The following is a 27,237-nucleotide window of genomic DNA, read 5'->3' on the forward strand; positions in this document are numbered from 1 at the left end:
AACCCGGGGATCACTCCAGTGGGTCTATTCAACAGAGGCACTGGGAAATAAGGTCGGGTGGCACGATGCCAGGGTAATCCTATGGGCTAGGCTTGTATCGGCTCCAGGGCCGTTAACCTAGTCCACACCTATGAACATAGCTGTGCCCTTGTCACTGTGATGATAAAATATAACATGGGCAACTTAAATTAGGAGGTGCTAATGAGTTACATTCAGAATTCTAGGATTTGAGTCCCTCATTCTTCACTTGCATATTATATGACCCAGAGCAACCCTGGGATTAATAAATATGCTAAACGGATATAGTAAGTATTGGCACAGAGATGCTGAGAGGCATAATGCAACTCAAAGCTAATTATTAGTTAAGCAGGAATGTATCACCACAAATGTTAACTAATTAATAACTCACTTGCGTAAGTGTCAGTGCCAGCAAGGACAAAGGCACTTTAAATACCAAAGAACAGTAGCAAAAATATTGCATGCACATGAGTATGTGTGTGCACAAGCAGAACTCTTGTAGCAATACTCTTATGACATTTTATTCACTGAAATCAGGATGAAATGGCAGTAAAGGAGAGACAAAAAGGGGGTAGATCAAGAAGTGGAACCCACAGATGAAGTAGAGATGGAGTGTGTGAGTAGAAAAGGAAAGAAATTGTATGTTTTGGGGGGCCAAGTGCTAATTTTATTTTTTTATCAAGAAAGGAGGGTGTAAGGGGAAATCAGGATATGGAAAGAAGGTATAGGTATGGAAACAGGGCACATAAACAAACATAAACACAGACAAAGACCAAAGGGGAGGTACTTACACTAAGAGAGGGGGTTGACAATGGATATGTTTAAACATAATGACAGAGTTAGAGCAGTTGGTTATGGGCAAGAATGGATAACACCTTATCAATGGACTGTCTGAGAAAATATCTATCAACAAAGTCATTAAAATCTTTAATCTAAGCCTCTCCATTGATAACATTCCTGAAGCCTAGAAAACAGCCAGTGGAATGCCATTACACAAGGGTCACTCAACTACAGACCCTGGTAACTATAGACCCACTAGCCTCGTATGTAAAGCTATAGAGCTCAGTATTTCAAAATTCATTAATCTGGACATGAAAAATCTCTTAACCCTCCACCCTCATCAAGTTAGCATTATCAAATAAAGGTCCTGCCTCTTTAACCTCATTAATTTCTTTGAAAAAGTGACTAAAGCAGTGGATAGTGGTTATTCAGTGCATATAGCAGATCTAGATCTGGCCAAGGCCTTTGACACTATTCCTTATGCAAGCATTGTTGATAGACTTGTAAATCTAAATATAAATCCTTATATTATGCAATGGATAGCTAACTGGTTGTCTATCAGAATCAATGTGGTTAGAGTAGCAGGCGCCATTTCTGAAAGCAAAACAGTTAATGGTGATATACCACAGAGCTAAGTTTTTGGACATCCTATTTGACATATATTTCTCGGACCTTCAGGCCAGCACTTTTGGCCTATGGTTAACTAAGTAAGTAACTAAGTTTGCATATGATTGTAAATGTGTGTTGTTATGTGATCTTCAACAGGCTTACAATTGCGCTGACATAGATTAGATCATGTTAACAGTTAAAAAAAGAAAACAGTTTCACTTACCATATGGGAGATGCACCCCTCCAATCAGACACTATTGTAAGGCATCTGAGTAGTCTTGTTGATAATTCCTTGTCATTTGACAATCCTGTCTCCAGAGTACTTCAGAAAGCCTTTTATCTGGCACATCTAATTTCTGAAGGCATCTCCACTACATCCAAAAAAGTCTTAATTTCCCTTTAATCATATCTTATTGGACCCATTATTGATTATAATGCACCTTCTTCGGTTCATAGAATGGTACTAGGCTATTGACCCAGAGGCCCTTATAAGCCTAGCTAAGAATTTTGCCCATGTTCCCTCAAAGTCAGCACCTGTTTCCCTATCCAGCAGGGACACAGGAGGGATCCCAGGTGTGTATTTTCTGTTTTCCATACAGTCATCCAGGTTCCTCTTAAAGAGGGCTAGAGAGGTACTCTGCTTGACATGGAGAGGGAGTCTATTCCACACACAGGGGAGTCTTTGGAACACAAATCTATCCCGCCAACATATTCTATTAATGTCACAGAACAGGTTAAGGCCTTGCATGTGGGTTGCACAAGTGGAGTTTGTCTTATGGATATGCAGAAACTCCATCAAGGCTGGGTCCAAAAAGCCCTTGTATGCCAGACACAGGTCACCTCTGAATAGTCTGTATGAGACTGACTAGAGGGACAGGGCTTTTAGCCTATGTGTATAGGATAGGTGTTTGAGACCCTGGATTTACCTGGTCAGGAACCTCTGTGGTCTCTCCAACTGTTGCATGTGCTTGGCAAGGTACATGCTGAAGTAGGCATTGTACTCGATAATAGGTCTGATAAGGGAGGAGTACAGGGATACATGGTGGTCAAAATTCAGGTTGCTATCAACCTGGATGCCCAAGTCCTAGACAACTGATTGCATGCTTAGTACATTGTTATTAATTTGATAATTAGTGGGGATGACATTTTCCCCAAAGGGGATAATGATGCCTTTCTTGCTGTCAGTTTGAGGCCATGATTCTGGCACCAGTCATTAGTTTGGGTAAGGCCCTCTTGGAGGATGGTCACATCACTGGGGAAATTTAAGACAGCACCCAGCTTGCAGTCATATGTAAACTTGGTCAGCCACAGACACCGGTTTTGGTTTGCACCTCAGAAAAGTATATCCCAAACAGTAGAGGCCCCAAGACCACTCCTTGGGGTACACCACTTGTTACGGGTGTACTACTAGAGGTGGCTTCCCCTACTTTGACTGAGTGGGTTCTATCAGTGAGCCAGTTAGCTACCCATCTGGTAACATATGGGTTGATGCCTAATATTGGCATGTATTTCTCTAAGCATATCAAACAACTTGAGAGACCTGAAAAGATCCGTGGCCTCAAACATCTTAGTTATCAAGAGAGACTTACAGCTTTTTCTGTATACTTAGTCTTATACAGACTCCTCTGTGGAGATCTATGTTTAGTCTTTTGTGCCATGAAAGAGCCAACCTGATTTGATCTCATATTCCTTTGCAGAACTACTGGTATATCAAATTTTCTGTTAAAGGAATTAAACCTTAATTAGCACATAAATAAAACACATTGGCTTCATAGAGTTATATCCCAACATATTGCTCACCTCTGGAAAAAGCTTCCACTACCTATCAAGTAGAATAGCAGCCTTGCCACCTTCATGGTAAACCTAGATAATTGGATGGGAAGCCTCAAATTACTTTCTGGACTGTCTTGTCTTACCCTCCTTCAGTCTAAAGGGAAGTTTTGAATATGTTTTTGGCTAGGCTTGAAATGGTCTGCAGAACAATTGCATAGTACTTGCCCATGAAGCTATAATGATTTCCTGAAGTGCATGCTTCGTAACTACCTATAAACCCAAACAGTTGAAGGAGGTGAAACACAACGAAGGAAAACATCATTATCATCATAGGGGATAGGGTAGGAGTCACAGGTTCTGATCTTGCTGCCTGGGATAGATCCAGGAGGAGGTCAGTCACCAACATAATTGCTTACCTCTCTGGGTCTTACCTCAGATGGCACACAGGTCAGTCCCAGGCAATGGTATAACTCTGCATGCTGCACAAAAACCCTCTCCAGGTAGCTAATGTGGGCATCAAGCTGCCAGTCCCCAAAGTCCCCCATCATTTCCTCCATATCCTACCAAATAATGAACTATGTCTCATTGGAATCATTACCAGATGGAAGTACAGTGCTGCCTCCAGTTTCTGACTGCCAGAGGCCACTGATGACCCCTCCAGATCATCCACCACCACCACCACAAGATCTCCATCACCTGATGTTATTTGTAGGCTTGGAAGTACTTGGTGAATAGCAGGAAGTAGATGGGTATGGTGGTGGAGAATGGGCTGCTGCCACACCACAGCTCTGGTAAAAAAACAAAAACAGAGTAACATAAATGGAGGAAACAAAAATAATAGTGACAACAAAAGAGCGAAACAAAACATTAATAGCCTGTCAGTGTATGATGACTAGCCTTTCAAATACCTACACATTGACTAAACATTTGCTAGGTATGCTGTTGTGCCAATGGCCCATATACCTGACTAGGTATAAAATATCACATGTCCCTATTGAAAAATGTGCACATAATAGTGCAGTAGCATTGTACCACTTGACTTGTAAGTGCAGAAGAAGTTCTACAATGTCAGGATGGTGCTGATAGCCTTGTGAACATGTGAAATATGCAGGCCAAAAAGACATACAGTGCCAGTGCGGAATACAAAAGATCCTTGACAGTGGTGAAAACACTGGCAGATGTCAACATATAGTAAACAATTGCCTTAATGTAAGTGGAAATGTTCTATGGGACAAACCTGATTTAATTTATAACTGATGTGGATATGCATATGGGACATGGCCATGCATGGGAATCTGGTGGGTTGAAGCATAAGCAGCAAGGTGGGAGATTTACTCCTGTATGCTAGAAGACCTCCTGTTCTGCTGCACTCTCCACAGCATGGTACTGCATCGAAAGCCTTGCAAGTCAGGTACCATGTAGCAAAGGGCATGCTGCACAATCATGCTGAGCTGGGCATCCATTTACAAATGTGGAATGTCTGAGTCCTCTGCACATGTCCTGTGTGCAGTTGGGTTAGCATGGCAGCACATATACAGTATATGTCTGACAGTATGTAATAGTGTTACAAATATTTATTTATTTATCAACATTTGATTATCGGGAAAGTCCGACTGGGTAGAAGTCCATTTTCAGTGATGGCCCAGGGTGAAAAGTTCCAAATTATTACAAAACATTTTTAAGAACAATAATGTTACATTCTTCAAAAATAAAACAAAAGCATCGGCAGTTTGAATAATTATAACAAATTAGACACAATATAAAAACATTGGTTAAGGATCAGTATAAGGTATATGACCAATCATTTAATATTTAGAAAATGCTTAGACAGTTTGTAGAGAAATTAAAGGTAAGTTAGTCTATTACAAATAGGAATTACAATATGAAGTGATGGAAAAAGAGGCTTATGGTGTACGTAGAGAGAAAGGTAGGGAGGAGAATTAGATAGCAGTAAGGAAGTGAGTAAAGAAGGGAGAGTAAGGACGTATATGGAGTGAAAAGGTACGTTTGTTTCAGGGATATAGTTTATCCTGGTTTTGAACAAGAACAGAGCCAGATTTTAGCTAGGGAGACTTTCAGAGTGGTTTTGAAAGATAGGTTAAGAATAAATACAATGCATATGACAATCATTTACTATTTAGAGAAATTTTAGATAGTTATTAGTTTGTAGAGAAATTAAAGATAAGCTAATCTAATACAAATAAGAACTGCAATATGAATTGAGGCAAAACGCTTATAGTATATTTAGAGACAAAATCAAGGAAGAGAATTAGATAGTAGTAAGAAAGTAAGTGAAGAAGGGTGAGTAAGGAGGTATAAGGACTGAAAAGGTACTTGTTCACATTTGGGTTATCCTGGTTTTGAGCAAGAACAAAGCCAGATTTCAGCTAGGAAGTCTTTCAGAGTGGCTATTTCTCCCCATTTGTCACAGACACTGTTCAAATCTCTCAGTATGCATACTGTCTTATGCTTTACTTCTACAATGATTACAGATATTTGGATTTAATTTACAACTTTTATTTCAAATTTTATAGCAGAAACACTGAGGCATGCATTTCACATTTACTAAACAAAGTAACAGTCTTGCAATGAAAACAGACTTAACATTAAAACTTCTCTGCTTTTGAAACTCACATTGATTGAAACAGCATTGAAACCCACATTCAAAGAGAATGCATCTGGGCAGTGGCAGGTTGAGTTTACCTTTGGGCTGTTTCCAAAGCATATCAAATGCACACATTTTTAGGCCCATGCAAAAGTATGGTGATTCATGTTCCTGATGGGAGATAGGAAATTCACCCCGGGGATCACTTCTGTGGCTCTGCTCGACAGTGGCACAGGAAAATAATTTTCTTGGGTGGCGAAAGCCAGGGTACCTTTGGCTAGGCTTATATAGGCCCTAGGGCCAATAGCCTAGTACCTACCTATGAACCTATAATTGAATTATATCCCTTGTACAGCACCTGCACCACCTGTTAGAGTGTATTTTAAATTTACAGTTTTGAACATTTTCCAGTAAGCAGTGAAACAATTCAAAACATATGAACCAGTAATGACAAACTGCCTAGTTCAGAACATTTCAAACATAAAAGACCACTCAGACTTCTATCATTATAATCCACCAATATTAGTCCATATGCACAATCTCTGCAGTCTGCAGAAGTCATCTGAATTCCACATTAAAAAGATCTGAAACTAATGAAGAGATTGTTGTTATAAAACATATATTTCAGTGTTTCATCTACAAATGTAGTGCCCATTGCCATAGAAGATTAAATTGCCTATGTTATGTTAAAAGAAATGGTAAGCTGGTATATTGCAACAGGGAATATGTGACAAGCTGAAAACGAGGTTCATAGTTACTAGGCACCAAAGGGACTTACTCAGGACAGGACTGCAGCACCCCACCCCCTTAAAATACACATTTACATGCTGTGGGATTAGAAGCTACAGCCCTCTGTATCAAGATGCAAGTATGCTACCTGCTGTGCTACTAACACTGCTTTAAAATTGTATACTACAATGATACCATTTGCTAAACAAAAGAGTTGCATATTTTTACAAACCTAGCATGATGAGCAGCAGTAAACTTCTCTTCCCTTGAAGCTCTCAATTCCTTGAAAATAAATTTCACTTGCTAACTCTAAGTAGGTCATTTCAGACACACACACACACTTAACCTGTTAGTAAAAGAAATCTGGACAAAGCCTAAAATAAACAGGAACAGATTAAAAATATTGCTCTGATGAATTTATAAAGTTAAGTTGCTAGAATAGCAACAGGATTTGTGTTAGTAAGCATTTTTCTAAAGGATATGACATGTAAAACTGAAAATGTCTGTCACTAATTAGCAACTGCAATCCTTTTCAGGTGGAATATGAGGCAAAAAGCTGGACGTTCTGCAAAAACCTGGATAACTGAGGCATGGCCCATGGGGTATACTACCTTCCTCTGATACACACCACTACCTGTCAATCTCATCTCATAGCACAAGTAATGTGTAAGGCCCAAAACTGGGAACACATTGAGAAAGTTGCTAGAATAAAAGGATTTGTGTTAGAATGCATTTTCTGAATGATATGAAGTCTGAAACTGAAATGCATGTACCCTGTACTCATCACTCATTAGACCTATGATTGAGTACAATGCCCCGTTCGGAATGTATCTGAACAGACACCTGCTGCAGCTTGAAAGGCCCCAAAAGTTCCTCACCAAAAGGATAAAGGGTCTCAAAAATATGTCTTATGCTGCCCGACTGAAAGAACTCCAGCTCTATTCAGTCTCATACCGCTTGCTCAGAGGTGACCTGTGCCTGACATATAAGGCCATGTCAAACCCAGATTTGATGAATATGCTTCGCCTCAAAAAATCTAGATCCCTCAGGACCACAAGGGCGGGAGACTTAAACCTTGACACGGTTATAAATAGAACGTGCTGGAGGGACAGATTCATCACCCAGAGACTCCCTATGCTGTGGAACAAAATCCCGGTACATGTGAGGCAGAGCACCTCTCTGGCCTTGTTCAAGAGGAATCTTGACCAATGGATGGGAGATTGCAGATATACCCCAGGGATTACTTCAGTGTCACTGCTTGACAGAGGCACAGCAAAATGATAGGCATAGTTTTTATTCAAACTAAAGGGGTGGCGAAAGCCACATAACTATGGGCTAGGCTTATAAATGCCCTTGGGCAGATAGCCTAGTATGAACCTATGAACCTATGAACCTATGTCATTATTTATTAACTTTAATTGTTAGCCCATCATCCCAGAGATTTGTACAAAAAAAAAAAAAAAAAAAAAGATTTTTATGAGGAACAGACTAAAAATATAAAGCAGAAATCTGGACACTGAAAATCTGTACATTTGACAGGTATGACACACATAAATCTCCCTACCTACCTTGTAGTACCTCCTTAGAAAGTGGATAGATGGATAGAGCAAATCTTTTGGGTTTCTAGCATCGTGACAGGAATGTACTGCATTCCTAAATCAAAGTATGATTAAAGTTCACAAAATCAGTACTGTGTCAGTCTTTGATGTCTGCCAAAGTGCTCTTCAGCTCTTCAGAGTACCTGCAATGAATGTGCCCAGTAATGACTCCTCAGTCCTCCTGCAATTCGTATGGAGTTACATGCATTGGTAACATGTCTACATACGAATGTATATTCTTTTTTAATAAGACCCATTGCTCCTACTACTACTACTTCTGGAATTGTCTGGGTATCTTTCTTCCACACTGCTCTCATTTCTGCCTGCAAATCCTGATATAGTATGAGTCTGACTTTGTGTCTCTCTGTACATAACACACTGTAATCAGTGGGTATGTAGAGTTCAATGATCAATGCTACTTTTGTCTTCTTCTGTTGGACCACTAATATCTGGTTTTCTAGCATCTGTCTTTTGAACTGTTGGTAATGGAGGATGATCCCGTGTGATGTAGGCTTTAGCATTTTCTATGATGCTTAAATTGCAGCTTATGTTTCCAGTGTTTTTCAGCCACTTCAGTACCATAATGTTTGCACAATGCCCAGTACAACAGTCTTGCCACATTATTATGCTTGTCAGTATACAGTGTCCTTCTACTGTTAGTATGTTGCAACCATTAACGAGGTGTTCAACTTCAACTGTTTCCAGTTCTGTTTTACAAAACCTACATTTGTCTGTTTCTCCCACATGTGCAATGGACATTGTAAACCAACGTGTACATGATAGTCCACTATCTTGTGCCGCCAATATTGACCTTTCATCTCTTGGCTTGAATTCACCTCGCCTTGACCATTCCTGCTTTTGTTCCTGATTAGCATGAGGTTCTTCCGGAAGTGTTCTATACTTGCATCTATATTTATGCATTTTCTATCTATATTTATGCATTTTCTACATTTTTTCGTCTTCTCAATTGGTCCATCACCTTGTATTCTTTTGTTTCTTGGTACATTCAGTTGCTGCCCGATTTTTATCTACTTCTGATTTGATTTCCATTTCTGCTTGATGCCGATATGCTTCTGCAAGCCTGAGCAGGGAAAAGCAGAGAAGTCATGTATCTTAGATTTATTCTCATTTTTCAAAACTTTCACTACATTTGTGAGGTCAGCAGATGTGTGGAGTCCCATGACTGCAGATCTGTACATGTAATCAATTTCAAGGAGGAATATCCCTTCTTCAGAATGTGGAAAATATACAATCTTGGTATGCACTGATTTTTTATAAATCATTTGGTGAGTAAGAAGCATCCTTGTTTTCCTATATAATCTATGCAACACATTGAGGTCAGTCAAACACACAAAATTAAGTTAGGACAGGAAGAGCAAATTGGTTTATAGCTTGGATTGTGTTCCTAGATGTAAATGCTGTTTTCAGGATTCATTTAAGTCATCTGAAGTATTCCGTAGTAATTTTGATTTTCATTTGCTCATTTTTTATTGTTGATCGTTTATTAGTTCCCATTCCCAAATATTTGTACACTCCCTCTTGCTGAAGTTGTTTTATATAACATTCTTGTACCAAACTGATGCTTTCTTGGTGCTGCAGTTTTCCTGCTTTAAAGATTTGTTTTGCACATTTATCAAGACTAAATGACACTCTTATATTGTTTGACTTGCAGTTGTGCTTTCAGTTCCTCCTCTGAGCTCTACAGTTTTAAATCATTGACAAAGAGAAGATGAGAGGTCTTTCCACACTGTTGCTTTCTAGGAGCCAAATTATAGGGCAAAACAGAGTAGCAGCAGTGACAGAGTCACCCTGGAGTATTCCCCATTGAAGTTTTATCCCTGAAATAATAATTTGTCCTTCATCATGGCTTAATTGCAAAGTGCTCTGCCACTGTTTCATGGTCTCTGTCATGTAATCGATCAGTGTAAAGTGTACGTTATACATTTTAAAGTGCTCTTTTATACATGAATGTGTGATACTATCAAATGTTTTTGTAGTCAATCCATGTTGTACTTATTCTTGCCTGTTTTACAATTCTCCACTATGACTTTAACAATAAATGATCCTTTATTCCATATGACTTTAACCGTCCTTTTGTTCCATTGCCATAACTGAGCTTTCTTCTAAATGACTATAAACTCAGTCAGCATAAATTCCAGTGTACAGTTTATACAGTGTCAGGAGGCAAGTTATTGGCCTATAATTTTCAGGGACGTTTGCAGGTTCAGGCTTAAGTAGGAGCATTTTTTCTCCTTAGCTAGGTTGGTGTCTGTTCCGGGTGTGCATATAAACGGTTTACTCATGGCTTTATCTGCTAGTGATCTTGATTCTTGCCTTACTGAGATTGTCATTCCTAATGTGGTCTATTTCAATGAGACTGTTGATATGTTGTTCAACCTTTACCAAGTTGAACAGATTGCAACATCTGGGCAATGGGCTCAGAACTGTTGAGTAATTTGCAATAATGGAATGAGAAATAAGAAATATGCATGAAGAGCAATCATTGAGTAAAATACTATATGTGCATTTTGTCTGGTTTCACTGACAGTGCTCTTTTGAAGATCAGCCAGGCAGTCAAATATTTTATCAAACTTCTGACTAAACACATGAATGGATTTATATTTCTCTGTCCATCATGTCTCCACAGAAGAGGTATATTTGGTACCAATGCTCATCATTTTGGACTGTCACATAAAAAAAATGAATCTTGATAACGTCAACAGCACTACATATTTCAGGACCATCATTCAGATCACACTGACTATCCACTGTGCTGTGCTTCTCAGACTAAACCTTGTAAAGGCTGCTTTTGGATACTTTTCATGAATCTTTGCTTGAACACTGGATGCTTGCCATTATGAAGCAGCCATCATAGCCTTGTCCGAGTAACTTGTCCAAGTCTAGGCCGTACTTTGTATTAAATGTCATTGTCAATGAATGCATAGTCTGTGCATCTTTCACAAAAATGTGAACAAAACCAATAGTTATTCTAATCATGTTTCAAAACTTTCAGTATGTTGAGTCTTGTGAGGTCAGATGTGTGCATCCCAGGATTGCAGATCTGTACATGTAATCAATTTCAAGGAGGCCCGTCCCTCCTTCAGAAGGGGGAATATATAATGTTGGTATGCACTGATTTTTTTATAAATCATTTGGAGAGCATGAAGCATCCTTTTTGTTTTCCTGTTTAATCTATCCAACACGTTTTGGGGCCAATCATCTCACAACTGTACTTTGGGAAAGGAAGAACAAATTGAGTCACAGCTTGAATTTTGTTTTTAGAAGTCAATGCTGTTTTCAGGATTAATTTAAGTTTTCCAAAATACTTCTTACCAAGTTTTATTTGCATTTGTTCATGTTTTATTGATCCTTAATCTATTGTCAAATAGTTAAATTCTCCCTCTTGCTCAAGTTTTTTCATATCACATTCTTGTTCCAAATTGATGTTTTTTTGATGCTGCAATTGTCCTGCTTTGAAGGTTGCTTTTGCACATGTATCAAGACCAAATGGTCATGTCATTCTGTTATCATCTGAAAAAGTTTTGACAACTTGTCATTGTGCTTTCAGGTCTTCCTATGATAAGCTATACAGTTTTGCATCAATCGACAAAGAGAAGATGAGAGGTCTTTACACTATTTGTTTCTAGGAGCCAAATTATAGGGCGAGAAAGAATAGCAGTGGTGTCACTGACAGTCACCCCAGAATTTCCCCCATTTAATTTTTATCCCTGGAATAATAATTTGTCCTTTATTATAGCTTAATTGTAAAGAGGTCTGCCACTGTTTCATCATCATCACTGTAATGTAGTCAATCAGTGTAAAGTTTATGTTACATTTTTAAGCACTCTTGTCCTTGAATGTGTGGGATACTATCAGATTCTTTTTTTTGAAGTTAGTCCATGCTCTACTTAGATTCTCGCCTCTTTTACAGTAAACTAGAATGACTTTAACAAATGATCCTTTGTTCCATATGACCTTCTGTATTGCCCATTTGTTCTACTGCCATAATTGAGTTTTCTTCTAAATGACTATAAACTCTGTCAGCATCAGTTCCAGTGCAGAGTTTATACATCGTCAGAAATGAGGCAAGTTACTGGTTTAGGGTAGCATGCAAGTTCACTGTTAAGTAGGAGCATTGTTTTTCCTCCTCTTAGTTCGGTTGGTGCCTGTTCGGGGTGCGTATATACATAGTTATTACTCGTGGATAAATCTTCGTGCAAAGATGTTAATACTTTTAGGCAGACGTTATGTACTGCATCTGGGCCTGGGGTTTTCCAATTATAGGGTTTGACTTTGTGTTAATCTCTGGCTGTTATGTCATCCCATTTCATATCTTGTCCATTTAAACTTGTTATTCTTTTACTTCTATCCATTTAGCATCTTTGTTATGTTGCGCATGATCTTCGTAAGTACTTCTCCAAAATGTATCTGTTTTTGTCAATTCCTTTTACCTCATTTCCAAATTCTCTAAAAAATTGTTGGGTCATCAATAAATTGCTTATTTTGTACTTTTCCCTTATATTTATCTGTGTATATTCTAACTTATTCTTCCTGTGCTGAGATTTTTACTTTATTTGCGATAGTACATGATACATCCTAAGCTGTTCTAATACTGCGCACTACCTTTATCACATCTATCTTTGTAAGTATTTTTGTAAATCTGTTCCCTCTTCTGTAGTCAGTGACACGGTGACAACCCCTGTCTCAATTGCTTTATAGATACTTGCTTCCATAATAGCATTCAATTTCTCACCTTCCTTTCTCTCACTACCCTGTGTTCTTGTGGCTCAAAAACTTTATCAGTTATCAAATTAGCTGCATAGTAATATAACCTGTTTACTTTTGTTATATCACATGAATCTCTATAGACAGTCCTAATTACTTGTTTCACTTGTTTTATCAAACTTCTAACTTTCTTGGTTTTACTGACCTTCTGAAGTCTGTTTTCATAATTTATCTTAATAATGTCTCTCTCTACCAAATCAAGCAACTCTTAGCTCATTTTCTTCTAAACTGAGGACACATTTTTTGTTTTCCATTTGCAGTGAGCATTCTATACAAAGTTCTATAGCATCTTCCTGTGGCACACTGTTTCATCCCATGTCATCCATTGCTCTGACATATGGGAACTCATTGGCCTATCAGTATCACTCCTCAACATTGACTGCACACTTTCCACAGTTTTAGTTTCCTGTTCCTTCTGTTGCTGTCCAGCTTCAAGTGAATGTTTATACGGGTTTCCTGTGAAAATTCCTAAATATATTCATATGGCATTGGCATGTGTGACCAATTGCTTCCCATTCCATTGGTTTCCACTTAATTGGATGTCCATCGATTTATCATGTTGTGATTTGTGATGCTTTCTGAGTTAGATTTTCTACACTGAATCATTCACTTTGCAGGTACTCCATAACCTCAGTTTCTACTACTATAATTTTTCCGTTACTGCCTCCTTTTCTACTTTTTCTATTTGTCTTTGTATTTTCCGTATTGTCAAGTTTTCTATCTCCAGATTCCTTTGTCTGTATGTGTCTTCAAATATCGTTGCTGCTGTTCTTTTTGTATTGATTAGTTTTGCTTTCTCCTTTGCATAGAAATTACACCATATTAAATCTCTTTTCTTTCCCATGTCCATATTTCTTCTTCATATGTCTCCGGATCTTTCTGTTTCTCCTTACTTTGGGAACTTGTTACATCATGCTGTGATGTAACCTGTGTTGTGTGTTATACCTACACCAAATCCTTCACTTTCCAGGCACTTCATAACTTATACTTCTATTTTGCTTTTTTAATTCTACTTTATTAATCTTATTTTCTACATTCCCTCTGTGACTTTTATTGTGAAATGTTGCATATCTGGATGCCTTCGCCTGTATTTCTCGTTGAATATCTTTGGGGCTGCCTTCTTTATACTGACTAATTTGGCTTTCTCCTTTGCATGAATATTGCACCATATCAAATCTCTTTTTCCCATGTCTATATTTCTTTTTTTATACTTTACAAAAAGTTCTAGGTTTTGTTATTTATATATTCATACCTCCTCGGATGCTTCTTTTTTCAAACGGATCAAAGTTTCTTGGTCTATGCATACAGTTTTTCACACATCTGTTGTAATTTAGACACATTTTTATTTGAAGCTTCTGACAGTTTCATTCCTGTAATGTCTCTCTTAATCTTTTTATATACCTTGTGTCTGGAAATTCTAGGGTTGTTTACATAATAGTAACAATACATCATGTCCTCCTTATCCTCAATAGTTCACTGTATCATCTTTATGGCTCTTCTTTGGCCTATCAGTTTTTGTGATTTTTGTGGTCTGCTACTTCTACAACAGAGAGGCCATCCTCCTTGCTTTGTGCATTTGTTCCAGATTCTGGATATAATTTTACCACCTAAAGGCATCTTTTAAATGTCAACATCCATCAAGTGCATAAATCCAAAAACTATGTGGACCACCTCCAAGCCTTGCCACTCTTCTTGGTCTCAAAGGCTACTGAGGACAGATTTGTCTTACACGTGCATAACCTCATAGTCCTGTCAAAACTCCTGCACATTCATAATTGCAATGAGAGCATAAACACTCGTTCAACAGGTGTCAATCTGTACTGCAACATAAATGTGGGAAGGACAGATGTGTATCAAATAGACTCCCTCTTCTTTGGAATGATCTTCCTCTCCACATAAAGTAAAGTAGATCTCTTACTGTACTTAACCATAATCTGGATGGATAACCCTAATTTCATTCCTGATTTTAATAGCCTTGTCCCTCTTACACAGGAACATCATGTTAATATTCAGCTTGCCTCAGGGTTAATAAAATGTGAGATATACAAGGGGAATGCTGTTATAGATTTCGAAAGATCCTTACGGATCAACAGACTAGCAAGTACCTATGTGAACTTGTCTTGTTATTGTGCTATACTTTGCATTTCTGAACATAATTTTGTATATGCCTTTGACCTTTGTGACAACAAAAAGGGCCCAGTTAAACTTCTTGGTGAACCAACATAAACTTTTAATAATTACAAAGCCTTTTATTGCAGTCTGTAATACTTTAGAAGTCCAGGGAGTCACCCCTCTTGGCCGTACTAAACTCCTTCCTCTTATCACTCCACTTAACTTTTGCTGCTTGAGTGGATATCATGGTTTGATCTGCTTCTACCTGTATTGTGGATCCAGTTCTAAGATAGTGCATCAGAACAAGGATTTGTCAATTTTCACTAAAAATCTCCCTGCGCTAACAGCCTTTTAAAGATTTCACTAACTCTTTTATTTACTGTCTTTATGCTGCTGCTGCTCTGTACATGTGTGATTCCATGTTTAATTTTCAGATTTTTCAGTAACCAATGACAGTATCCTTTGCTTGTGCTGCTTGAAATCACCTCATCGTCTGTGGATTTCAAGTATGAAATAAGACCAATGGAACTGTAGTATCAAACTCATTTGCTTAGAAATCATACATTTTTGTGGGTAACTGCAATTAAAAAGCAAAAAAAAAAAAAACACACTGAATGAACTACATGGTCAGTTTAGGCCTATGACTCCTGTGGTGCAAATATAAATTGTAAGCGTCTGCTGTGGGTGCCAAAAGCGTCAATAACTTTACTGATGAACTGTTTCTTTTCACGAATGACACATTCACGATGAGCACTAATCATGCACAGTGCTGAAAGTCTATCAGTCATTGTACACCTTAACCAGGTCTTGACCCGTCTCAGAGTGCTGAATGATCGTTCAATGGTGCAGGTAGTGGCTGGTAAGGTCAACACAATCAGAACTGCTTGCTTAACAGCAGGAAAGAAATCACAGTGTTGCAACAAGTCAGCAAAGTCCACTGTTTTGGCTATATCTGGAACCTTCGTATGCCAATAGTCGAACCAGTTCATCATCTCTAATTCCAAATTGTCGATATGATATAGTTCGTTACTGACTGCAATTCGTTTTCTGAATTCTTCACGTTCTAGGTTGTGCATCATTTTAGGATGCAGATAAAATAAGTTGAACTGAGCAGTGTTACTGCTGGAAAAGCGAGACATCAGTGAAGAAACTAATGAGTCAGGATAGGGAATATAAATACTCGTTCTGTAATAACTCTCAAAATCCACGGCTACTGTGTTTGCTCGGTGTGTTTGTCGACTGCAAATCCTTGGCAACACTAACTCAATACCAAGTTTATCTGCTATTGATCTTGCCTTACTGAGAATGTCATTCCTAAAGTGCTCTTCAGCATGGTTACGGTGCTCCTTGAATATTTCAATGAGTCTGTTGATGTGTTGTTGAGCCTTTATTATATCAAGTTGAACAGACTGCAACATCTGGGCAATGGGCTCAAGAACTGATGAGTAATTTGCAATAATGAAGAGAGAAATAAGAAACGTGCATGAAGATAGCCTTTTTCAGCTATGTTAGGAACCTGGGTGGAAACTCCCAGATATGCTCAGAATTAGTCCAAAATGATACAAAAATCACTGAACCCACAGACATTGCCAACATACTGGCAGACAGGTTCAGTGCAAACTTCACCCCCCTCACCCCCCCTAAAGGAGAGATAACTATCCCAGCCGAGTGTAGCCTCCCGGACATCTCAAATGCGCAGGTGAAAGCTGCTCTCTCTAAAGCTAAAAACACAGCATCAATGGGACCGGATGGTGTCCCCGGCTGTGTGCTACACGAGCTAAATGAGGAATTAAACCCGCATAAGGCAGCTGTTTAATCTCAGCCTTACCACAGGATACGTGCCCAAGGAGTGGCGACGGCAACTGTGGTCCCACTCCACAAAGGCGCCTCTACGGACCCTGGTAATTACCGCCCATAAGCTTAACAAGTCTAGTCTGCAAAACTATGGAGAGGATCATAATGGAGCTCATAAACAAAGATATAGGGACTTGCAGACATTGGACCCGACCCAGTTTGGCTTTGTCAAGGGAAGATCATGCCTTTTGAACTTGGTCGACTTCTTCGATACAGTCACCAAGGCCATTGATGAGGGAAAGGCAGTCCATACAGCCTACCTTGACCTTGCAAAGGCTTTCGACACAATACCCCACTCGGGTATTGTAGAAAAACTACCAGCTTAAATGTAAACCCATATGTCACAAGATGGGTTGCAAACTGGCTTAAGGACAGAACCCACAGGGTTAGAGTTGCTGGCGCTGTGTCAGACTCCAAGCCGGTCACAAGTGGTGTCCCACAGGGCTCGGTCCTTGGCCCCCTATTGTTTGGCATCTACTACTCAGAAGTACAGGCCAACATGGGAGGACTTTGGCTGACAAAGTTTGCAGACGACTGCAAACAGGGCCATAGTGGAAAGTGCATCGGACACGGATATCCTTCAGAAGGGACTCACGGAAACAGATAGCTGGTGCCAGAGCCATGGCCTGAAGTTAAACGCCAAAAATGTATAGTCATACCCTTGGAAAAACAAGGTAACCCCAAGCTACCATATAGGTGGCAATCCACTAAGCACAGAAGAGGTTATCAGGGACCTGGGGACCCAGGTTGACAGTGGCCTTTCTTTGACACTCACATTGCTAAAGTGGTTAGAAAGACCTTCTACATTGCCCACCTGATCATGAAGGGATTCACATCCAGATCTAGTGAGGTCATTGTTCCCTGTACTCTTCACTTATCAGACCAATGATTGAGTACAATGCCCCATTCGGGATGTATCTCACCCGACATCTGCAGCAATTGGAGAGACCCCAAAAGTTCCTCACCAAAAGGATAAAGGGACTCCAAAATCTGTCATATGCTGCCAGATTGAAGAAACTCCAGCTCTATTCAGTCGCATACCGTCTGCTCAGAGGTGACATGTGCCTGACATACAAGGCCATGTCCAACCCGGAATTAATGGACATGCTCCACCTCAAAAATCCAAATCCACCAAAACCACTAGAGCAAGCGACTTAAACCTTAGCACGGATATAAATAGGACGTGCTGGAGGGATAGATTTATCACTCAGAGACTCCCTATGCTGTGGAATAAAATCCCGGTCCATGTGAGGCAGAGCACCTCGCTGACTCTGTTCAAGAGAAATCTAGACCTGTGGATGGGAGATCGTAGGTTTACCCCAGGAATCATCTCTGTGTCACTGCTGGACAGAGGCACAACAAACTAATGGGCACAGTATTTTTTCATATAAGGGGTGGCGTAAGCCACAAAAATTTGGGCTAGGCTTATAAATGCCTTAGGGCAGATAGCCTAGTATAAACCTATGAACCTATGAACCTAAGAGCAAGCACTGCGTAATATATGTGCATTTTGTCTGGTTTCACCAGCAGTAATCTTCTGAAGATCAGCGAGGCAGTCAAATATTTTCTCAAAGTTTTGACTAAACACACGAATGGATTTATATTTCTCAGTCCATCGTGTCTCACACAGAAGAGGTATATTTGGTACAAATACTCGTCGTTTTGGACTGTCACGAAAAAAATTAATAATCTTCTTGATAACACCAACAGCACTACTTATTTCAGGAACATCATTCAGATCATTGACTACAAGGTTTAGTCTGTGAGACGCGCAGTGGATAAAGGCTGCTTTTGGATACTTTTCACGAATCTTTGCCTGAACACCATTCTGGATGCTTGCCATTATGGAGCAGCCATCATAGCCTTGTCCGAGTAATTTTTCCAAGTCTAGACTGTACTTTATGCATTCACTAACAATGACATTTGATACAGACTGTGCATCTCCCGCAACAATGGGAACAAAACCCATAAACTCTTCTCGAATACAATCACCATCAACAAACCGAATGCCCAATGACAACTGCTCAATGCCCGAGATATCTGCAGTTTCATCTGCCAATACATTAAATCCAATTGCCCTATGCGCTGCACAAACAATCTCCTTTCGAAGTACGTGTTCACATTCTGCCAACAACTCATTTTGCACCCTATGGGATGTGTACCGAGCATTTCCTGCAGCTGTTTCACTCTGCTGTTTTAATATTGTGTCCCCAGCTTCAATACGAAAATCTAATAAGTCACAGAAATTTCCACCAGAGCCTTCTTTTCCACGAAGAGGAATGTCATGGGTTGCACAGTAAATAATGGTAGATAAAATTGGTTCCAATTTCTTTCGGTTCTCTGCAATTTGTTTTGCTACTGCTGCATCTAGCTGTGGAATAACAGCTGTTTCTGGCTTCTGTCGTGTACAAGAAAAATTGGCAGCATCTTCAGTAGAACCTTTGTGCCATGATGATTGCATGTGACTTCTTGCAGACTCATTGAAGGCATTATATTTTGTGCACACACTAGTGATGAAGCTGCCTTGCAACCCACGATGAACTGACTGAGGAAATAATACACAAGTTAAGCAGAGTGGGCCTTTCAAGAGAGGAGAATATGCAAGCCACGGTGAATACTGAGACAACCAACTATATTGGAATGCTCGCTTCTTGTCTGATGCGTCAGCTTTGAAGTTGTAATTCTCTGGAGGGATGTATGGTTGTGTCAGTAACCTGAATTTCATGAAGTCATCAATTCTGTCTTATCGAATGTAACAGCCAATATCAGTTTCTGAACATACACTTTGTGGGGTCTCTCGCTGTTCCCCAAACACTGCAGAGACAGCCCCTTTCTCGGTACATTCATCAACAGACCCAGCTAGTTCTGTTACTTCATGTTGCTCGTACCTTAATTTCTTACTAATCTGTTTGAAAAATTTTCTAATGTCCTCACTGTGTGCCATCACATACCCTACTTATTCAATAATAGACAACCTAAAGCATCTGATGATGGGCTAGTGCTACCTTTGTAGTAAATATATTGCAACTCTTCTATCAATGATGTTACTGAACAAAAGAAAAAAAAAACTATCAGATATGGGATTAAAAAATGTTTGATGTGTTTCAACATCACCAATGATTAACAAGTTTCTCATGCTAACCTGGACAACAACAAAAAATAAATACATAAAACTAGTTGATTTTTGCTTTTGTACATATTTATGCAAGGAAAACTTAATACTGCAGTAAGTACTATCTGGACAAAAATACATGCTTTATGCACAGTCTTCACAGTTTTCCCAAATAAAGCAAATAAATAGTCCCTGTAGACTATGTTTGCAGATGACATTGTGATCTGTAGTGAGATTAGGGAACAGGTGTTTGAGGAGACCCTGGACAGATGGAGATATGCTCTAGAGCAGGGGTGTAGCCAGGATTTTCAAATTTGTACTCAACTCCCAGAGTGCTGCTGCCCCCTCAACAAGCCACATCCACATTAACACTGCTGACCAAGCCACGCGCCCCCTTTATATTGCTGATCTCTGAACAGAAGTATATGCCACAGTAGTAATTACACGATGCATGAACATTTTCATTCCAAAGGTACATCTTCCGTAAGTCAAAAAACAGAATATCTTTCCATTTACACAAGGACAGATCAGTTTGACCCCCCCCCCCAAGATTACTCTTCTTCCCCTTGCAGCCCATAACCCCTGTAGTGGCTCATTACACCTCCAGTAATGCTGCTGATTAAAGGACTGTCAGGGTCTAGGCATCACATGCTCCACAGTGTTGTGGTCTATAGGTACAACATATTGTGCTCTCCCTACGTAACACCCAAGCTATGAGCCACAACTACCTCCCTTTCACCAGCATGGGTCACCTGGCAATGCATGATCACTCCTACGGCCTACAGTCACACTAAGCCTTTTGGAATGGTAAACCTTACATTTTCAACAGCAAATACATTTTAGCTGGGCTAAGTCATACTGCCACTGACAATTAATGAAGATGTGTACCCATGGGAGTCAATCAAGCAAAAAGTAAAGCAGTTGAAATTTACATCCTTACTACCTTGCTTACATTCTGTGAATCTCAAGAAGACACCCTCAACCATAAATCCTCTGGCTATCACTAGCAAGCAAGTCTTCAATGCACTCTCCAAGTCAAAGAATACTACCTCAATAGACCCTGAGAATATCCTGGGATACCTCTTGGATAGCATGAAACATGAGGTATCAGGCACTCTAAAATCACTGTTCAAAATTAGCCAACTAATTGGCTTCATGCTTAGTGAATGGAGGACTGCAGTAGTTAATCCTTAGCACAAGGTTTGGCCTTCTACTGACATGGATAACCATAGACCATAAGTCTGACTGGTCTTGTACGTAAACGCATGGAAAGAATCATAGATATTTTAAATAAAGACACAGGGAACCAATTTTCTTATTTACTTCTACAGTTATTACAGATATTGAAATAAAATAGCACAAGCACTGATAGCCATTTGCTAAATACAGTCTCACAATGAAAACAGACTCAGCATGAGCAGTAAACTTCTCGGCCCTTGAAACTCACTCTCATTGAAATGGCATGAAAACCCACATTAAAAGAAAATGCATCTGACAGTGGAGGATTAAGTTAACCTTTGAGCTGTTTTCAAACCATAAGCTCCTTGCACACATTTATAGGGCCATGCACACATGTATGTATTATTTGATTCACCCTCATGATAAATTATATTCCTTATATAATACATCACAATTTGTTAGAATGGTATTTTAAATTTGTAGTCATGAACATTTTTCTAGAAAGCAATGAACATTTTTCTAGAAAGCAATGAACATTTTTCTAGAAAGCAATGAAACAAAATGTATGAAATAATGATAAAGCTACCCATTTCAGAAAATGTTGACCATAAAATGCCACTCATACTTCCATCATTATAATACACCAATACTACTTTAAAAGCACAATCTTTTCAGAAGTAAAAGTCATCCAGATAATTATACCTTAAAGAGCTCTGTAACTAAGAAAACTTTACATTTCAATGTTTCATATACAAATTCAGTGCCTGCTGCCTTTGAAGAATAAATTGTCTATGTTACATTAAAAATGGTAAGCTGATAATATTGCAATAGGGAATGACTGACAATCCAACAAGTTACTAGGAATCTTATACAAAGGAGGACACACAGGAGTATAGAACCCCCTATACTTTCTTAAAATGCACCAAATAATCCGCAGTCAAAATGGCACTGCAATATCAGCACTTCATCTACATGGTGTAGGAGTAAAACCCACAGCCTTCTGCACCAAAGGCAGTTATGCTGCTATGCTAACCCTGCTTTCAAATTCTACAACACAAACAGTGATCGCCATTTGATAAACAAAACAGTTAATCACTCGCTACATACCAGTGCTACAGAAGAGACAAAAACTGAACCAGCATAAAAAGTTTTAATTTTCATAAAACACTTCATCAGAATGATAAAAACACAGTTCCACACTCTCTTTAAACCTAAAGTGTGTGTGTGTGTGTGTGTGTGTGTGTGTGTGTGTGTGTGTGTGTGTGTGTGTGTGTGTGTGTGTGTGGAGGGCTCATGAAGATGTGTGCAGTCATGATGCTCTACTAGGTAGTCCCACATTGCCAAATAGTACCGGTGGTGATAATTTTTCTGAATCCTTCAGTTTGTATCTAAAAAAAACTATTATACACAAGAGCAGTTGGCACAAATCCCTGAGGAGGCACCTTCCTGGCCTTGATGTATAAGGGCTTGGCTGGTAACTGACAAGGGGGCACAGAAAGGGCACATGTAAATCCCCTCTAAATGAACTACAGATGCATCACCCTATCTCACAAGAGAGGCCACTGTCACACTGATATTCATGTGTATATGCATATATGTGCAAATACATTGTGTACATACATATATATCGATATACACATATATGCACAGACACACACACACACATATATATATATATATATATATATATATATATATATATATATATATACATACATACATATATACATACGTACATAGGAAAACAAACATCAGCGGTTTTGGAGGATAGCTAGTTGAAGAATGAGGGGGTGGGTTGACTACAAGCACAGAAAAAACAAAATCTGCCTTGTGCATTCATCAAAGTGATAATGACTTCTACTTATGTGAACAACAATTACAGCAGCTGAGACTTTTACCAGACAAGTGATAATGACTCACTGCTATATTGCAACTGTGCTTAATGCTAATGTGATAATGACCTTTCTTTCAGTACTCCAAATTTATGCAGGCTCAGACAAAGGTGATAATTGCTGCACATAACCTGTTGACAAGGCATTCATTATATTACCTTGGGCAGCTGTTGTGTAACACAGACTCATTATCAGTAAAGAGAACACCTGAGTAATTCAGTAAAATAGTATAACACTTACATATTACTGAGCCCTTCCTCCCACCAACATTCTACACATGACTGACAAAGCAAGGAAAAGTCAACAAGTTCATAGGTAAGTACTAGGCTATTTGCCCAAGGGCATTTATAAGCCTAGCCTGAATGTGTTGGCTTTCGCCACCCCCTTAGATTAGTTCCCTGTGCCTCTGTCCAGCAGAGCCATTAGTTCCCTGCGCTGCTGTCCAGCAGAGTCACTGCAGTGATCCCTGGAGTAAAATTCACCCATCAAGGTTTCTCTTGAAGAGTGTTAGTGAGGGCGATAACCTTTATCTCATGCAACTACTAATCACAAATAGAATAATACAAGCAGAAGTGATTTCTTGTCTGCTTATTTTACATTATACTATTTACTCAATGGTGTATCTGATGTCTTATAAGCTAGTATATTACACTATAATTACATTTCTGTGCTGTATTCTAAGTAATGTAACCGTATGAAATTTTCAGACTTAATTTCTATATTTCCCCCGTAAACCATACAGTTGTTTGCATTGTGTATGCACAAGCACCAAAATGGCACAATAAACTATTTTGCCAGCGGTCACTTCAGCAGTCATACCATGTATCCACAAGCACTACCCTGATATACAATGAATTATTTCCCCAAGCAACATCCTCATTACTATGTCCAGGTATAAATGCACCTCAATGAAATGTTTCCCCAAACAACCCTTCAGTAACATTTCCTAGTACGTGCAACCACCAGCATGAACACTTCACCCAAGCAACCCCTTCAGTAGAATGTTGAGGTATGCACAATCACCAAAATTAAACAGTTCCCCAAACGAAACATGTGTAACATTTCCTAGTATGTACAACCAGTCAAAGTAGTACAGCACTTATATCTTACTTGAGCATTGGATACACCATAGAACACAGTGAAGACACTCAAACAGTGGAGAAAATATTGGACAACGGTGATGTTGCAAAGAACTGCACGTCCTTCCAAAATTTAAGAAAAGACAACACGATCACTGGTCAGGGAGGCTGCCAAGAGACCTATAGCAACACTGAAAGAGCTGCAGGAATTTCTGGAAAGTACTGGTTGTGTACTACATGTGACAACTATCTCCAATATTCTCCATATGTCTGGACTATAGGGTAGGTAGGGTTGGAAGACAGAAGCCTTTTCTTACACAGAAAAACATCCAGGCCAGGCTAAAATTTGCAAAACAAGACATCAAGTCTCCCAAAAGCATGTGGGAAAGTGTGTGGTCTGGTGAGACCAGGGTTGAACGTTTTGGGCACATTCGAGAAGATATGTTTGGCGCAAAAACACCACTTCACATCACCAAAAGAACAACATCCCCACGATGAAGATGGTGGTGGCAGTATAATGCTTTGGGGCTGCTTTTCTTCAGCTGGAACTGGGGCTTTAGTTAAGGTGGAGGGAATTATGAACAGTTCCACATACCAGTCTCTGCAAGGAAAACTGATATCAAATTGCAACTGTAGTAGTAAAGTAGTAAATAACTGTAGTAAAAAAAAGGCACTGGTGTAGATTCAGGAGTTATACCATTATGGGCAGATTCCAAAAGCAAAAAAATAATCCTTTCATTCTACAGACGTCTGGTTGGACTACATCTTAAACGCTGCGTACAGTTCTTGAGAAAACATAAAGAAAGATATATCAGGTACCTTGAAGATGCATAAAAAAAAACTGTTGCTGCTCGTAATGGTGAGGTGCACTCTAAATTAATAAGCTACAGCAAAACACTCAGAAAGGGATTACCCGAAGCAGGTACACACAGTATTATTGCATAAAGCCATCAAACATAGACTACTCTATGAAACATATTTGGCCAGTCTAATCCAACTGTCTTATCAGTATGCACTTCCATTTCCTGAGTTTCTGCCTCCATTCTTTTGTTTCCACCTGACTTATCAAGTAAACAAACAGTTGTATGTAGGGGAAAGTGTGTGTCAACTTGTGCCAGAATTGTGCACGCTCGGGTTTAAGCACATAGGTGTCATGAGAAGGTACTCAGGGTTAATGAGTTAAAATGTAAAAGACATGCAGAGTGCACCTTATGCTGGAGAGGGAAATATTCCACGAAAGGCTGCACTGACAGACTATTGAATGCTGCCTATCGTCAAACACAAAGCAGGTTCATTATTTGGTGCTCTGTGCCAAACAATACAGGGCATATTATTTTCACTACTCAGCTGGTCTTTAACATCAGAAAAATGGGTAGCTAGTAGTAGAGGTGCAGTCCAGAAATGTCAACAAGATGGTCAAGTTACCAGGATAGGGAAAATGGAAGAAAAAAAAAACCCAAAACAGATCCATGTAATCATGACAGAAAAAAACAGACTTCTATTTTCACAAACAACTACACATTTGAAACAAAAATATTTAACAGTACGGTTGAAGTGTGCTGTACCGATGTCAGAAATACACAGGCCAGATAAGGTATGGACTACAGCATGTGAGCAGGCATTCCAGAAGCTTAAAGAAGCAGCTTTGGGAGAAGCCCCTGTGTTATCCAGTCCAGAGTACAGCAAAGAATGCGTTGTACAGGTGGATGCTTTGAACCATGGGATGGGGGCTGTACATAGCCAGATTTTTTGTGTGTCAAGGGGATCTTTACATGGCTTATAGGGCTTCCCTCGGACCTAGCTGTGATGGCTCTGTTGGACATGTGCAAAACAAACATCAGAAATACTAGGTCCAGGGATATGAACTTCAATTGAGAGGTAAACATAGAATGTGCTGGAGATACAGACGTGTGTCCAAAAGGATCCTAGCACCACAGAACAGGCTCTCCATGCATGTAAAATAGAGTTCATCTGGGACCCATTCAAAGGTAGCCTTATAAATTGGATGGGAAATAATAAATTTACCATGGTCAGGCCCTTGGCCCTGTGCCATCAATAAGTGTTATCCTAACTAACACCACCTCCTACAAATCCTTAGTTACCTCCCTACTAACATGTCCCAGTGATACTGAGGACCAATGGAGTTTGAAGTGTCCGGCTAGGCTTGTAAGGGAGCAGTGCTTGTCAGTCTAGTAACAACCAATGAACTTATGCTCCAGCCATCTGCAATGAGGCCATCATTCTTTGGTCTTCAGGCTGCATCTATCGTCAGTCACCTGAAACATCCCAAACAATATGCACTACAGTACAGTTTCTAACCCCCCCCCCAAAAGAGCAAGAAGACAGATAAAGCGTATATGCTTAATTTCCACCCACCTGAACAACCCTACTTTGCAGAAATCCACTAAGGGTTGATGTCACTGAATAATCAAACACATTTTCATACCAGACTTGTATCTTTCAAGATATGCATGCCAACACAAAACCTGATAGTCTAGCAATGTTTTGAGCTTATAAGAGTAATAAACAAAATGCAACCCTATTTTTGTGCCTTTATCCCCCCCTACCATTTTAGGCTTTGTCCTTATTTATCAACCATCATGTCAGTTACAGCCTTTACCCTTGATTATTCATGTTTTCAGACCTCTCAACTGTCCATTTTGTCACAGAATGCCCAGATGTTTACCTCATATTTTGGTCTGTCCCTCATAAAATTGATAGTTGTCTGGCAAACCACTTAGATGATTTGAGAATTGAAATCACTAAATAAGTTTTCAGACTTCTTAGTACTATATGCTTTACATCCACAACTCCTCTATGAAAAAAAAAAAGATTCATGTTTGAGTGTCAGCCTCGCAGTACTCAAAAAACACATCAGTATTTACCACTACAGCTGTTCTTGAAATTATCCACAATTTAAGATTGTTCTGCAGAATATTCCCATAGTCTTCCTGACCGAGTCCCAAGGCAAGAAATCTAGAGTGCATCCTATGGGTTTTTTTTTTTTTTAATTATGAAAGTTGGAATTGTTGGTGTGGCTGTTTCTCATACCGATTGCTTTGAAGTTCTGGGAAGTGTGTGGCTGGTGAATAATTTTAACAGTGGCACAGTG

The sequence above is a fragment of the Protopterus annectens genome, chromosome 14.part0 (genome assembly GCF_019279795.1).
Source record: "Protopterus annectens isolate FY-2018-M chromosome 14.part0, PAN1.0, whole genome shotgun sequence".
NCBI classification, from domain to species: Eukaryota; Metazoa; Chordata; order Ceratodontiformes; family Protopteridae; genus Protopterus; species Protopterus annectens.